This window comes from Mus caroli, unplaced genomic scaffold (assembly GCF_978045245.1).
Source record: "Mus caroli unplaced genomic scaffold, Mus_caroli_1 scaffold_2, whole genome shotgun sequence".
NCBI classification, from domain to species: Eukaryota; Metazoa; Chordata; class Mammalia; order Rodentia; family Muridae; genus Mus; species Mus caroli.
In genome coordinates, this window is record NW_028227257.1 from 22,664,233 (window position 1) to 22,679,197 (window position 14,965).

Below are 14,965 nucleotides of genomic sequence, written 5' to 3' on the forward strand. Positions count from 1 at the left end.
TGGAAACACTTACCATAGTGTTGGAAAAGCAGAATTATCTAAGACACTGTTGATATATGTGTAGGGCCTTTTGTGGGCCTCACTGAAAATTGAGAACAGGAACACGGGATTGTGGGGTGTCTTAGTCAGGGTTTCAATTCCTGGACAAAACATCATGACCAAGAAGCAAGTTGGGGAGGAAAGGGTTTATTCAGCTTACATTTCCACACTTCTGTTCATCACTGAAAGAAGTCAGGACTGGAACTCAAGCAGGTCAGGGAGCAGGAGCTGATGCAGAGGCCATGGAGGGATGTTCTTTACTGGCTTGCTTCCCTTGCCTTGCTCAGCCTGCTCTCTTATAGAATTCAAGACTACCAGCCCAGAGATGGTCCCACCCACAAGGGGCCTTTCCCCCTTGATCACTAATTGAGAAAATGCCTTACAGTTGTATCTCATGGAGGCATTTCCTCAACTGAAGCTCCTTTCTCTGTGATAACTCCAGCTGTGTCAAGTTGACACAAAACTAGCCAGTACATGGGGCAATGAAAGATGAAACAGGGCAACGAAAGATGAAACAAACATTCAAATGTTTCACAAGGTTCACTTAAACCCAGATGTTTGGAGACAGCCTGGGGAAATAATCCTCAGTGCATAGTGTCATTTTAAAAAGAAATATTTGAAAACTTCTAAAAAGTGAGTATATAATTAAAACTTGGAAGGAACCCAACAAAGCCGTTGAAGAAGGAAGAGTTCCTGGAAAAAACTTATCACAAAGGTATTTAACACCAGGAAGGAAGTGTGGTCCCAGGGCTGGCTTTCCAGGGCACTATCTTTCAAACCCAAATGTTGGGTGTGGCTATCCCCACTTCTCAGATGAGGAAAGGGACACCCAGAAGGGCCAGTCAGTCCCTCAGAGCCTTGTCTGTCAGTCCCACTATGTCACCTAGACTGACAGACTCTCAGCAACCTTACTCTGTGCTTTTGGCCTTCTCTGTTGTATTCAGTGTCCCTTCTGTATGTGAGTCTTATCCCAAGCCCTCTTGGTTCTTCTCCCTTGGCCCATCTCTAACCCCAGCCACGGACCCTGCATGCCCACAGAGACCTCAGTGTCTTATGACTATCCCTGCCACCAACTAGCAAAATGTGACCCCAGGCCTAAGGAATGGTTCCCCAGGCCACCAGAATATAAAGGAGGAGCAGCAGCAAAGGCTGAGGATTTCTGGGGAGCTTCGTGAGAGAGGGTGAGGTCCAGACCCAAAGAGAAAGGGAAATGCAGGCTAACCCATGGAAGGGACACACACACACACACACACACAACTACAAAGCTCCTACACCGAGGTATCAGAGACCAGCAGTATTCTTCAGAGTGGAGCAAAGCCACAGCCTAGGAAAGAATAACTCAAAGCAACCACCTACAGCTTGCTGGCAGTGTCTGCCTATGAAGAAAGGGCTGAGGCTTGACCCTAACAGGAGGGGTTACTCCTGGTGTTGGTCAAGTGTCTGGATCCTAGCTGTATCTATGGGCTGTGTCCCCTCAGTCGCTGTCTTTTCTGGTTTCTCTTGGCAGTGTGCTTCTGAGAGCCTGCTGAGGAATGATGGGACGAATGCCCAGCAGAGGAAAAAAAGTCTGTTGAGCCCAGGCTCCAGTTCCTCTGGTCCAGGCCAGAGACCTGCAAGCAGGTAGGTCATAGCTATGGGATCATCAGGCCCTTCCCAGGCATCATGAGTCACTATAAACCTAGATCTTACTACCTCTGGGACTTTGGCCAACAACCCCTATACAGCCCCAAGTTTCAATGACAGCCTATGAATAAAATACCCTGCCCTGTGAGCCAGACAAAGTCTCCTGGCTTCAGTTGAGTAGTGGTAAGAACATCCAAGAAGCAGAAAGGAGAGTAAATATGAGTGGCTGGGTAAGGACTTCAGCAGTGGAGCACCTGGTTAGCACACAGGAAGCCATGGATTTCATCTCCAGCCTGCACACATAAAATAGTTCTGTGGTCACACTGTCTATCAGTGAAGCATTCAGTGGATCGAGTGGCTACCTTATTTATAGTATAGAAGTAGGATATTTATGTTGTTTGTTGCAGGAAATTCTCAAACTAAGAGGTGCTGTGAAATACTTGACACAAAATCGGTTTTCCTACTGTATATATGTGTTTATTTTAATTATGGGGGGATGCACATAAATACACATAGTAATAGATGCTAGGACACTGGATCCCTGTAGCTGGAGTTATAGGCACTTATAAGCCATCTGACATGGGTGCTAGGAACCACAGTTTGTGCTCTACGAGAGCAATGAGAGCACTTAGTCTCAGAGACATCTCTCCAGTCCCTTGTTTCATATGCATCATGCATACATACATATATACTTGCATGGATACATGCATACATGCATGCATGTATACATACATACATACATATTCTTGCTGTTTAGTCTAGGCTGGTCTGGAACTTGCTATTACAGACAAACTTGCTTTGAACTCACACTCCTTCTGCATCAGACTCCAGCACTTGTGTGGGTGTAGGTTCTAGGTTCTCTTGGCTAAAATAAAAATGTAGCTCATACTTGTGGTAAGTACTTTGATCATATTCATTCTCCATTAGCCCCACCCCCACCCCCTTGTTCTTGGTTTTTCAAGGTAGGGTTTCTGTAGTTCTGGCTGTCCTGAAATTTGCTCTGTAAACCAGAATGGCCTTGAACTCACAGAGATCTGCTTACCTCTGCCTCTTAAGTGCTGGGATTGAAGATGTGCACCACCACCACCTGGCTCCATTGCTTCTCTTCACCTCTCCAATCTTCCCTCTTCCTTTCTACTTTCATATCAAAGTGTGTGTGTGTGCACATGCACGCGTGCGTGAGTGTATGTGTGTGGTGAGTTTGTATATGTGTACACACTCATGGATTTGTGTAACTCATGTTCCACCAATGAGAGAAAACATGCAACCTCTATGTCTCACTTATTTTATGAAGCACAGTGATTTCTATCTGTATACATTTTCCTGAAAATGATAACGTTATTCATTATAAACAAATGAAACTCCATTGAGTGTACATGACCCTTTTTCTTCTTCCATTCAGTTGTTCATGGACACTTAGGTTGATTCGAAAGTTTGACTATCATGAAAGTGATAAAACAAATAGAGATATACAGGTTTACCACAGTTTATTGACTTAATGTCTTCAGGTGTATATGAAGGAGAATAACAATGTTCTAGGGGGCTGCAGAGATGGCTCAGCGATTAAGAGCACTGACTGCTCTTCCAGAGGTCCTGAGTTCAATTCCCAGCAACCACATGGTGGCTCACAACCATCTGTAATGAGATCTGGTGCCCTCTTCTGGTGTGTCTGAAGATAGCTACAGTGTATTCATACACATAAAATAAATAAATATTAATAAAAAGAATAATTTTCTAAGATATCCGTGAGCAAAAGTCCCAGCATTTAAGATAACTGCATAAACAAATGATCCTAGGAATTTTAATATTTTTATGTCAAAATTATAGGTATAGATCTAATTCTTATTAACCAAAACAGCCCATAAATGCTTGCTTTTTAAAATTAAAATCACTGTATTGTAGAATTTACAAATAAAAATATCACATGTGGGGGCTGGTGAGATGGCTCAGTGGTTAAGAGCACTGACTGCTCTTCCGAAGGTCCTGAGTTCAAATCCCAGCAACCACATGGTGGCTCACAACCACCCATAATGAGATCTGATGCCCTCTTCTGGTGCATCTGAAGACAGCTACAGTGTACTCACATATAATAAAATAAAATTTAAAAAAAAAAAATCACATGCATTAACATAACCACTCAAACAAGCCCTTGCCTGATGCAAAGTCTGTCCATCTCAGTGAACTCCTACACAATTAGAACAGCCATTCAGAAGTCGTAGAGCTTCCCTTTGGATTTTACACTTTCACTCAAAATAACATTTTATGCATCTCCACATACACAAAAGGAAAAATCCATGATAGAGTTAAAACTAGAAAAAAAGCAACTCTTTTTCATAACTTGTATCCATTTTCTGCATCTTGTCCTTCCTCCCTTGTCTCTGTCTTCTGTCTCTAGCCCTTCCCTAGTCTCCTGTCTATGTATTATATTATATCCAAACACTTGTATACAGTAGAGTCCAGGATCTAGAGATAACATGCAGTTTTTCCTGCAACTGGGTTCAGTATTATATAAATGTCTTCTAAAATCACATCTTGATTTAGAGTTTGACTAGAATAGTCGGGTTCTCTAGAGTAACAGGAACAATCATGTGTGCATGTGGCTATGCACACACATGCATATGTATAAAGATTGGCTTGTGTGGATGGGAAGCTGCAAAGTTGGACTGGTGAGAAGGATGGAGACCTGCAGAGAGATGCTGCCCAGTCCTGGGCCCCAGGGCAGTATGGAGCTTAATGACTGTGGTGCTTTGAGTAGTGACCCCCCACCCGCATAGGCTCACTCGGCTCTCAGTTGGTGGTACTGTCTGGGGAGACCTTTAAGAGGTAGAGCCTTGCTAGAGGAAGTATGTCACCAGAAGAGACTTGGAGGGTTGAACTCCTGTGTCCCACGTGGCAGGAGGAGAGAAGCAATTCCTGCAAGTTGTCCTCTTGCTGCCACACACACACACCATGGCACACATTGCCTCGCCCACACACTATAATAAATAAATAAATAAATAAACAAACAAAATTATGTAATTCTTTAAGTAAGAAAACATATGTCAAAATCAGACTGTGGTGTCTCATACATACAAACCCCAGTACCTGGGAGGCAGTAGCAGCAGGTTCACCTTTAGGCCAGCCATGAGCTCACAGCTAGAGCTTGTCTAAAACAACTCCAAAGACAGTCATAGGAAGAAAACAAGAACAAAAAAGCTTTTTAGAAATAAAAGCTATACTAAAAGTGAAAGCAGAGGAAAAGGAGCCATGGGTCAGGGGGAGGCTGGAGCTCTGCCCCATGCAGGGCAGGGGGAGTCTGGAGCTCCTCCTCCTATATCTACAAACATCAAAGCCAGTGTTGGGGGTGGGGCGATCTGTTGAGTTAGGTCTCTTGGCCTGCTTCCCTTCTGAGAGGTGCTAAGCCTGGACCAATCAAGGGCCGGATGTCTGACATTTGCCTCCACCCTAAGAGCTCCTTTCTGTGTTTACCAGGAGCCCCTGGTAGTCACATTTTGCATTTCAACCTGTGGAGCAAGTGGATCCTCACTACAGACCTCTCCCTCTCCCACAACCTGAATACCAAGGGCTGGTTTATGTCTAAACAAAGAGGGCTCTCTTGAGTGTTTGGAGAACCAAACATCTACACTGAAGATCGGTCACGGTGTCCCCATGTCTCACCCACCAGGGGGACAACTGTGCAAATCAAACCTCTCCTACACTTGAGCTTTGAAATACTCAGCATGCAGGCATTAAGCTGACAGAATTTCAGACCTTTTTTTTTTTTTTTTTTTTTTTTTTTTTTTTTTTTTTTGGTTTTTCGAGACAGGGTTTCTCTGTGTAGCCCTGGCTGTCCTGGAACTCACTCTGTAGACCAGGCTGGCCTCAAACTCAGAAATCTGCCTGCCTCTGCCTCCCGAGTGCTGGGATTAAAGGCGTGCGCCACCACGCCCAGCTAGAATTTCAAACTTTATCACATACTGACCACTGGCAAGGGTTTCTGAGTAGTATTGGGGATCGGTTATCACAGTGAAGGATCTGATCTCTCCACAGAGGGCGAGCCACCGACTACTGTGGCCTTAACTGTCCAAGCTTCATGCTACCAACCTTATCATATGTCCAGGTGTGAGCTGCTGTCTCTTCATGCTCATCTCACATGGCTGTCTCACACCCAGAAACAATGATGGCGAGGTGCCGCCAGATTTGTGACTGGTCCTTGTTTTTAGGTCCCCAGAATAGTTCAGTCTCAAGCAACAATCCCTTTATCAAGATAGTTCCTTGTATAGTTCTCTGAGGGGTCTCTCCACCCACCCCACCCCCGTCTGTGTGTGTGTGTGTGTGTGTGTGTGTAAAAATGGATTTTTTTTTTAGTGCTGACTTGTCACAAAGGAGTAGTAGTCACTCTAACACCAAATTCTCCACTGGATTTTAAGACAAATTTATTTTTATTTTGTGTGCCTGTGTGTATGTGTACAGTGTGCATGCCTGATGCGCAGGACGTGCAGAACAGCATGTCAGACCTTCTGGAGCTGGAACTGCAATCAGCTACGAACCTCCAGGCTGGTGGTGGGACCTGAACCTGGGTCCTCTTCAAGAGCTGCAAATGCTCTTAACCACTGAGCTGTCTCTGCAGACTCCGACCCCAGTGGATTTAAGACACACGGAGCTGCAGGCTTGCCCTGTGTGCCCTGTGTGCCCTGAAGCTGCCAGACTCTTCACCAGGAATAGTCGGCTTCCTTTCTGGATGTGGTCTCTGCTTCCTCTCTGCACCACACACTGCAGCCACAAGAAACAGAGCCCTTGCTCTGTCTGTCTGCCCTTTCCCTGTGCATCCTTTATGCTTGTCTATGCTTTCCAACCGGTCTGTCTCCTCAATTGGGATTTCTTTTATTTTCTCTTTCCTTCCTTCCTTCTTTCCTCCCTCCCTCCCTCCTTCCCTCTCTCCCTTCTTCCTTCCTATCTTCCTTCCTTCCTTCCTTCCTTTCTCTCTCTCTCTGGCAATTTCATCTATTTAAGCACTATACCTTGAACATATCTACCCCAACGCTTTCGTCCCGCTCCTCCCATGTACCTCAACATATCCCCATCCTCTCCTTTTTAAATTCTTTTCTGTTCTCCATTTTTATGTAAAAAAAAAAAAAAGTTCATGCAGCCACAAGAGTTTATTTTAATTTCTCCTTCACAAACCCTGTGCTTTCCTCTACATCAGCTCACATCTGATTCTACCCCATGTCTCTCCCATCGTGTTTAACCATCAATGTCTTCCACAAAAGAAAGCAGCAGCAGGAAGCAGCATGCCTGACTTTACCTATCTACTCCAGCCTAGGGCTGAGGGTTGGTGATACACAGAGGTGGTGCCCTTGGGAGGCTGGGGTAGGGTGATCATGAATTGGAGGCCTGAACTGTTCAGCAATACTATCTCATCAAACATCAACGAACAAGTGAGTGTGAAGCCTCCTGGATTGGAGGGAGGCTGGACCAGGAGGGTCGCCATGAACACAAGGGCATCCCGGGCTACGGATGTACCTATTTACTTGAGGGGCACACAGCACACGTGCAGAAGCCATGGGATAGCTTGAAGGGGTTAGTTGGTTGGTTGGTTGGTTGGTTCTTTCCTTTCACCACGTGAGTGAGGTCTGAGGATCAAAATCAAGTTGTCGGGCGTGGCCGAAATGCCTCCAGTGCTGAGCCATCTCACGGGCTCATACTGTGGAGAAATACCCCTGCCCAATCATCCTGACACTTACTCCTGTGTCCCCAGCAAAGATGCCGTTTACTGTTGAGTTCCAGTTATGTTGGAAGGCCTTTGCGAGACTTTTGGTTTGTTTTTAAGATAGGTTCTCTAATGCAGGCAAACTCCTGGTCTGGCCAAGGATGACTTTGAACTTCTGATCCTCCTGCCTCCAGCTCCTAAGCTCTGTCATTGAAGTCATTTGCCACTCAGCACAGTGGTTTCTGCATTTTAAATCTCTGCTACCTAATGTGAGACTGACAGATGCAAATATCATCAGCAGGGATGCTTTAGTTAATCCGACTGTTTGTTTTTTAGGAATGTTAAAATTGGAATGAGTCTCGGCATTCTGCCCCTCTTCCCATCCATCATTCTCCCTGATGCAGGCACACCCAGCACCACCAGCTGCAAACCTTTCTGGCTTTACTCTGCTTCCAGAGCTGAGCTCTACTCTGACTGCTTCTCAATTTAACCTTGCTTCAGTTCATGTCTCATGGGCTATGTGGAACAAACCGCCCAGCATCCTTAAACCGGGAGCAGCCCAGGGATGTCTCAGCCCTTGAGAGCACACACACCGAGGACCAGGAGTTAGAGTAGTGGCAGGCCACCTAAAAGCTACCAGGGTTACTCCAGTTTCAGGAGAAGCCCCAAGGCACAGATGTGATCTCTCAGTCTCAAACACAATTCCTAGAGGGATGCTGAGGCCACATGACCAGATACCTTCCTGCCTCTAGGAAGCGTGGTCCAAAGGTTTTATTCTATGAATGTATTCTATGACTGTGACAGCCAAGGATTGCTCCTGTAAGGGACAGATGGTGTGAAACACAGGAGAGAGATTCTATGCAAATATACCTTTCTTTTCTCTTTCCTTCCTTCCTTCCTTCCTTCCTTCCTTCCTTCCTTCTTTCCTTCCTCTCTCTCTCTCTCTCTCTCTCTCTCTCTCTCTCTCTCTCTCTCTCTTGGTGTTAGCAGCATATTTTTTTAAAAAAAGATTTATTTATTTTGTGTATATGAGTACACTGTAGCTGTCAGACACACCAGAAAAGGAGATCTGATCCCATGACAGATGATTGTGAGCCACCATGTGGTTGGTAGGGATTAAACTCAGAACCTCTGGAAGAACAATCAGTGCTTTTAACCTCTGAGCCATCTCTCCAGTCCTGCCAATATACATTTCAGTAGATACTGAGGGCTAGAGAGATGCCTCAGTGCTTAAGAAGGCTTACGGCTCTTGCAGGGGATCAGGGTGTGGTTCCCAGCACCCACCTGACAGCTCACAACTTCCTGTAACTTCAATTCCTGGGTATCCAGTGCCACCTTCTGGCCTCTAGGGGCATTGGGCACACACATAGAGCACACACAACATTCAGGAATTCACATATACACATAAAATAAATCCTTAGGCCAGGTACAGTGATTCAGACCTTTAATTCCAGCAACCATCAGGAGGCAAAGGCAGGTAGATCTCTGTGAGTTCCAAACCAGCCTGGTCTACATAGTCAATTTTAGACCTACCAGGGGGTGTCTAAAAGAATAAAAAGGAGTCTGAGACAATTTACTGATAAATATATAATTTATTAGAAGAATAATTGATGCCACAGATAGACCAACAGGCAACAGTAGGATGGGAGTCTCTAGAGAGAGAAATCAGAGCCCATATGGCAAAAAAGGGAGGCTTATCTTATATTCTTGGGGTGGGGGGAACAGTCATAGCAAGAACCTTCAGCTAGCCTCTCTGGTTATCAGTCAGGAAGCCTGGGAGGGGATGGGGAGCAGGCTGTGTGTGGTGCCAATGCCCTGTGAGGTTAACTCGCTTCCCAGGTGAGAAATCCTGACACTGGGGTGTCTGTTACCTAAGGGCTCACAGATGGTGTCGGAGTGTGGTTCCTGCCAGCATCTGAGAGAGGATGCTTGATTCTAGTGATGTATTCTCACACCACTGCAACAATCTGCAGCTAGACATGCATTCAGAGCTTCGAAGCCTGTGACTCTTTACCCAGAAAGAACTTTGTGTTTCTGTTTCCTTAGCTATGCTCCCAAGTCTTTCCTGGCTCCTTATCCAACTGGCTGATCTCCCTCCCACAACCAATTACAAGTTTATTTTCAACATGTATTTCTGAGCTCTTAGTGAGCTATTGAGATGAAAAGTGAGACTTTTTCTGTGTGTTTGTTGTCTAGCTAGATAGAAGATTTAGAAAGTAGGTATACGATCTATGATAGCATCTCTCTTGTGGGCTTACAGTTCATGAAGCCTTTCTAAGACCTTACCCTATCTTCTTATAGGAACATGACATAGAAACACCCCATGGTATGGTCCATGTCACCATAAGGAATTCACTGAAGAGAAATAGACCAGTTATCCTGACATTCCATGATATTAGGCTCAATTTCTTTCTTTTTTTTTTTTTAAAGATTTATTTATTTATTACATGTAAGTACACTGCAGCTGTCTTCAGACACTCCAGAAGAGGGCGCCAGATCTCGTTACGGATGGTTGTGAGCCACCATGTGGTTGCTGGGATTTGAACTCTGGACCTTCGGAAGAGCAGTCGGGTGCTCTTACCCACTGAGCCATCTCACCAGCCCGAGGCTCAATTTCATGTATCTGATTATGCACATTCCCTTTTTAAAGGAAAAGATTTTAATTTTGAGTGTATGATTATTTGCTTGCATAGATATATGTGCGCTACATACATGCAATACCCATGGAAGTCAGAGGAGGATGTTGAACCCCCTCTGCTCCCCAGAACTGGAGATACTGGTGAGTGTGAGCAGTGAAGTGGGTGCTGGAACTGAACCTTGGTGCTCTGCAACAGCCATAAGTGCTCCTAAGCACTGAACTCTCTGCAACCCCAAACAGCTTCCCTTCAAGCATGCATAAGCTTTGCATTAAAGAGCATAACAGCCTGGCAGTGGTGGCGCACGCCTTTAATCCCAGCACTTGGGAGGCAGAGGCAGGCAGATTTCTGAGTTTGAGGTCAGCCTGGACTACAGAGTGAGTTCCAGGACAGCCAAAGCTACACAGAGAAATCCTGTCCAAAAAAAAAAAAAAAGCACAAATAATAGACTTCTAATAAAACACACACATCCCTCTTCTTGTCTTCTTGTTTTTGTTTTTCTTTTTTTAATTTATTTTATTTATATGAGTACACTATTGCTGTCTTCAGACACAGCAGAAGAGAGCATCAGTTCCAATTACAGATGGTTGTGAGCCACCATGTGGTTGCTGGGATTTGAACTCAGGACCTCTGGAAGAATAGTCAGTGCTCTTAACCACTGAGCCATCTCTCCAGCCTCTTCTTGTCTTAAAACCCTCCTTTTATTAATGGGAGGTTAACATTCCTGCGGTATGAGCAGGGTCAAGTATATTGGGGGAAATGGAACTACATTTTATAAATTAGAACTGAGGTCGCATGTATGTATTTTTGAGACAGGGTCTCTCTACATAGTTCTGGCTGACCTGGAACTCACTATGCAGACCAGACTTGCCTTGAACTTATAGAGATCTGCCTGCCTCTGCTACCCAAGTGTTAGAATTAAAAGTATGCACCATGTCTAGCCTTGAAGTCTGATTTTTATTTTATGTCTCAGGTTAGAAAGTCCAGAGTTTTGAATTCACTAGTAAAATTATTCTTCCAACGGACATTTCTGCCTGGTATAGATTGAACAGCCTTAATCCAATAATTCAGAATCTAAAATACTATAAATCTGACACTGAGTGCTGACAGAGAACAGCTAGGTACACAAAGTGCCAGCAGAACTACAGTTGCTGTAGTTACAGTGTGTGTTGCTGTTCATTGTTAGTCCCCAAATTACAAAGACATAGAAATTACTTTAAAAGTCACTTCAGGGCCGGGCATGGTGGCTCATGCCTTTAATACCAGCACTTGGGAGGCAGAGGCAGGCAGATTTCTGAGTTTGAGGCCAGCCTGGTATACACAGAGAGTTCCAGGACAGCCAGAGCTATACAGAGAAACCCTGTCTCAAAAAAAAAAAAAAATCACTTCAGGCTATGGGCATTAGGTGTATCTAAAACAAAGTCTTCTTTATGTTCATCTTTAAATCAAGCCCCGAGATGCCTCATTTACATCTACAAATATATCCAAAGCTGAAATCCATACCAAATCAATTACCAAGCATTTTACAAGTGGTTATTCAACAGAAAGTATAGAGTTAGGCTCTAGATGGGGGACCAGACTTTGCAAATGTCTGCCTTTCCTGTTGCTCTGCTTTCCAGAGGTGGCTTATATAGAGCTGACAGCCCAGGGCTGAGCCCAGGGCTGAGAAGTGAGGAAGGCCCAATGCTAAGAGCATAAACAACAAGGCAGCATCTCCTCCATGCACACAGCAGCTCTGACCATAGAAGGACCCATGTGGTGGATGTCAGCAGCTGAGGATAACCCTAGCCAGGGCCAGGAAAGTCAGTGTCCTTCCTCATCAGGTAGGGGACAAGGTGCATAGCAGACAGCATTGTAGGTAGAAGATTATTTTGTGCACCACCAGGAAACCCAGCAGAAATCCACAAGATGCTTTCTGCTCTGAACCCATCTCACAGAATTGAGAACCAGTTGTCTTCCAGTCAGTGAGGTGCCTCCTATGGAGTCCTCCTTGGGCAGCTTGAGGCACAGGCTGGGTGCAGACCCTCACTGGAGTGGACTGCTGAGGAGAAGGGGCTGGTCAGCTTTGCAGGGCTCAGGGGAAGCAGGGACAGCTGGGGAACTTGACCCACTGGCATCCTTATCTCATAGATAAGTCCTGCTTCAACATATTCTTCAACTTTGAGGATATGCAAGAGATCACCCAGCACTTTGCTGTCTGTCACGTGGATGCCCCAGGCCAACAAGAAGGGGTGCCCTTCTTCCCCACAGGGTAAGTAAGGCCACAGAGAAGTTCTGTGGGAGCCATCAGGCCAAAAAGATGGATGGGCTGTAAGAGGCTGTAGGCTGCACTCCCCTCCCTGCCATGGCTTCACACCCACAGGTGGTGGTGCTTGCCTGTCTTTGTGCCCTTGGTCTCAGAAGCTTGTGTGTTGATGGCTCCTGGGTGTTTTCACATACCCAGGAAGCCTCTTCATGGCCAGGACCTGTGTCCTTGTAGGTACATGTCATGTGTCTAGACCACCCACTTCTCCCTCTTCTGTCCCCTGACTCATTCTTTTTCTCATTTTATGTCTCTTCCTAAATCGCCAAATACATAGGCTGAGCCCAGACTCCTTTGACCCTGCTCTGGGAGGGCCTTCCCATCTGAGTTCCCCCCTAGGGATGGATTTTGGACGCCTGGGGAACCATTTGTTCTGAAGCCACATTGATGGGCAAGGGCACACCACCTGACTGACCTTGACATTCAACATCATCTTAAACTTGCTCTGCCTGCCAGTCACAGGCTCCCAAGTGTCCCCAGGGTGCCATCAACTTTTGGAGAGGAGGGAGCCCTTCCCCTCGTGCAGCATTTGCCAGTGACTTCTGTAGAGTGAGCATCCAGACAAGGGAGAGTCTGCACCTGCACGGGACCCAGGCCCTGCCACACACTATTCAATGCTTTGTGTGTTAGCTCACTCGATCCAACAGGCCTGTGGGATTCTTAGTCACTGTGCAGGGAAATAGCCCAAGACATCTTGTCACACAGAATCCTAGTTGTCTCTGTCCACGCTGTTGTGCCTCAGATACAGTTGTCATTTGTCCACATGCTGTCCATCAAGATTGTTTTCTCACTTGTGCACAATGGTGTGAGGACACTCCACTCCTTACAGTACAGTAGATGGCCCTGGGGGTTGTGGAGCAGAGGCCACCAGACATGGGAGACTGTTTAACACACACACACACACACACACACACACACACACACACACACACACACAGAGTCTCATTGTAAAATATCCTCTCCCTTTCTGATCTGTCATCTGTGACTTTGTCCTTACTCTCCCACCTCTGGGTCAGCTCTGGGCTTGCCTGACCATTTTAGAATCAGTTCATATTATAAATAAGCAATTCATAAAATAAACGTATTAAGTCTAAGTAAAATAAATGGGCATTTACTCTGAGGATCCTGAGTCTTATAGTGATGCATAGGCCCAGGAAAGCGTTGTTTCCTGTTACAGTTAACTGCCTAAATATGACTGGCAGACTACTGGACGTTCCTGAGTCTGTAAGTGAATGTTAAGGGTGTGGAAGCAGCACATAGTAGGCCCTTTAACCAGTTCTTTTCCTGTAGCCTGCTCTGGTACACAGAGTGTGGACATTTTATTTCTTCCTCACACAACAGTAATGGAGGATCATGGAGCACGCCACAGTTGCTTTTAGGCACCACATTACATCCTTTGAGCCTTTAGTAAAATAAAATAAAATAAAGTAAACCTGTGTTTCTCTAAGACTCCTGGACTGGTCAAGGTCTTCTAGTGTCTGGGTACTGTGGGTGCTTTCCGATTCAGGAGCAGTTCTGGGTTTCAGGTATCAGTACCCCACCTTGGACGAGCTAGCTGAGATACTGGTTTGTATTCGCATACACTTAAGGTGAGTTCTGTCTACAGTATTCCGTTTTGGCTCCCTGCCCCCATTGTTAGGAATCAAAGCCAGGCTTCCACTCCTGGTCAACAGACTCTCCCCACTGCACTGACCCACTGTGTCACCCCACTGAGCCGCCCCATGGCTTGGTTCTTTTGTTCTAACTCTCCTTCTGTGTATATCCCTGTCAGTGTAATTAATGAGCAAAACAGAAGAGTCGATAACTATGTCTATTGACCTTGATAAGCAATCACAATAAAATGCCCTAGACAGAGTGGGCTGGGGTGTAGCTCAGGGATAGAGCAAGTGTCTAGCGAGCACCACACTATGATTTTGATTCTTAGCATCTTCAATTCAAAGAAACCATGGGATGGACTGAAGTGGGTGGCAATACTCACAGGTAGACTTGACAGAATTTGCTGATGGATTTTGAGGTAGTGGGACAATGTAGATGAAGTCTAGATTTTAGGCATATATCATTTAACTATAAAAATGTGTATCATGCCTGCTGGGGTATATATAGCTTAGTGGTCGGGTACTTGACCAGTATCCATGCAGTCCTAGATTCAATTCTTTTTTTTTTTTAAAGATTTATTTATTTATTATATGTAAGTACACTGTAGCTGTCTTCAGACACTCCAGAAGAGGGAGTCAGATCTCATTACGGGTGGTTGTGAGCCACCATGTGGTTGCTGGGAGTTGAACTTCGCACCTTCAGAAGAGCAGTCGGGTGCTCTTACCCACTGAGCCATCTCACCAGCCCCTAGATTCAATTCTTAGTAGGCAAGTTTGTGAGAGAAAAAATGGAAAAGAAAAGAGTGGGAGGGCAGGGAGTTGAAGAAGGCAGTGGTTTTGTCAAGTAAGGAGGGCACTGGAGCTTGAGAGTAAAGGGAGCTTGCCCAAGTTCTTGTAGCTATTAAGTGTCAGAGCTTGGCTGTGAGCCCAGCTTGTATTCACTCCACTGTGCCGTGCTGCCACAGAAGTAAGATGTTGTCAATTGTCCATCTGCCTTGTTCAGTGTGAAGAGCATCGTTGGTATTGGAGTTGGAGCAGGAGCCTACATCCTCAGCAGGTTCGCAGTAAATACAGGTACAGG

At 45.5% G+C, this 14,965-nt stretch overlaps 1 pseudogene; it reads left to right on the forward strand.

Annotated features, from left to right (window-relative positions):
- Positions 1-1,571: 1,571 nt before the first annotated feature.
- Positions 1,572-14,965, forward strand: part of LOC110307435 (protein NDRG3-like) — a 38,022-nt pseudogene continuing 24,628 nt past the window's right edge.